Below are 1,798 nucleotides of genomic sequence, written 5' to 3' on the forward strand. Positions count from 1 at the left end.
AATAAACAATACCACAGTAAAAAAAAAAAACCCACACACCTCTCCCCCAGAATGATTAGAGAGAAAAAAAACCGACAGGCAGATAATATACTACCCAAGAGAAAAATCATTCGTAAAAATAAGAGATATTCGGACCTGTCAAAGATGACCGTCAAATGACAAGGACTATTTAAGTGCTTGTGGATGTCTTGGGCAGTGCCATTGTATTTTTTAAAACGCAGGAGGGGGGACGAGGTCGTTTGTACAGGTGATCAGGCCGAAGCAGCTGAAGTCCGATTTTCTCTAGATCGGAAGAAGTAAGTAAAGTAGAGGTGACTGTTTTAGACATGTGACCGTTAGAATAGATGTTACTGTAAAAACAATACAGGACCCCGAACGGTGGGCCTACGGTTTTAATCATAGGAGTCCCGAGAGAAAGCGGTGAGGGTTTGAGTCAATCGATGATGAGAGAGAGAGAGAGAGAGAGAGAGAGAGAGATAGTAGAAAGAGAGTGGAGAGGGAGAGAGAGGGGGTATATAGGGAGATAGTTCATAGGGAGAGAGTTGAGAGACAGTAAATATAGAAAGTGAGAGTAGAGAAAGAGTGAAAGTAGGAAAGAAGAGATAGAGTGTAGAGGAAGAGAGAGAGAAAAAGAGAGAGAGGGGGGGGGGGGAAGAGAAAAAGAGAGTGTAGAGAAAGTGAGAGGAGAGAGAGAGAAGAGAGAAGGAGGGAGAGAGTAGCGAAAGAGAAAGAGAGGAGAGAGACAGCAGAGACGGGAAAGAGGGTAGGCGAAGAAGAAGAATAGCGGGCGAGTGACAGTAGAACTAGAAAAAGAGAGCAGAGACAGTAGAAAATGAGCTCACAGAGAGTAGAGAAAGACAGAAAATAGGAGGGGGGGTGGGGAGGGAGGGAGGGGTAGCGAAGAGAAAACACTTCGACCAAGGTCAGCACGCCTCAATCAAGCCCCACCCACCAACCAACCATCATCAGTTTTCAAACGACTGGAGACAATCAATGCCGTCTTGCGTCGAACATGCTGTGCTCAGGATGAATTATAAATTATAGACAGCACAGCACAGCACCCACCACGAGGCCCGAAAGGTGCACGACCTATCACGACAAAGTTTTAAGTGATGACACGATAGAGAGAAGACCGGTGTGAAGCGACATCTGCGTGTCGTCCCATTATGGAGGGAGCACGCAGTAAAAAAAACAACAAGAAAACAAACAAAACAAAACAATACAAACAAAACAAAGACCGATACCAAAAACAAAGGCTGACACGCTTAACCCTATCCGTACGTCGTGTTTTACTGTCGCATCCATACGACGTGGGAGAACTCAGTGCACCACTTTCCAAAGAGGAAATTTACTCGTTAATCCAATCCGTACATCTTGCATGACAGCAGTCTGTCAAAAAGATTTTTTGAGAAATGCTGAAAGTTTCAAAGAGATCTTCGTACTAGAAGTGTTGTAAAGTGTCAAGAACACAATCCCAGGAGTAAAAAATATGACCCCAGGTCGTACGGATAGGGTTAAAAAGTTGAAAAGGAGCGAGACTGTTGACTGTTAAGATAAGGAAAATTTGACAACTTATGAGAGCCGTAGATTGCTGGCCATAAAGACACTACAGGACAGGCATACATCAATGTCTCGATCTCACTGGGAAAAATAGAAGGCAAAAGAGGCAGTCGAGGTAAATATAGACCAAGAATAAATTCCTGAGAGAACTTGAATTGGTGTGTGATGGGGGAAAGGCCAGGATAAAACAAAGTTTATTATTCTTATTCTTATTGTTCATTATTATTATTATTATTAT

The 1,798-nt window shown here is 43.1% G+C and overlaps 1 protein-coding gene across 1 annotated transcript in view; it reads right to left on the reverse strand.

The window, feature by feature from the left end:
* LOC101845013 overlaps positions 1 to 1,798 on the reverse strand; it is a gene marked incomplete at its 3' end in the record, with an annotated part of 39,644 nt that overhangs the window by 34,379 nt on the left and 3,467 nt on the right.

Source organism: Aplysia californica, unplaced genomic scaffold, assembly GCF_000002075.1.
Source record: "Aplysia californica isolate F4 #8 unplaced genomic scaffold, AplCal3.0 scaffold00320, whole genome shotgun sequence".
In the NCBI taxonomy this organism is placed as follows: domain Eukaryota; kingdom Metazoa; phylum Mollusca; class Gastropoda; order Aplysiida; family Aplysiidae; genus Aplysia; species Aplysia californica.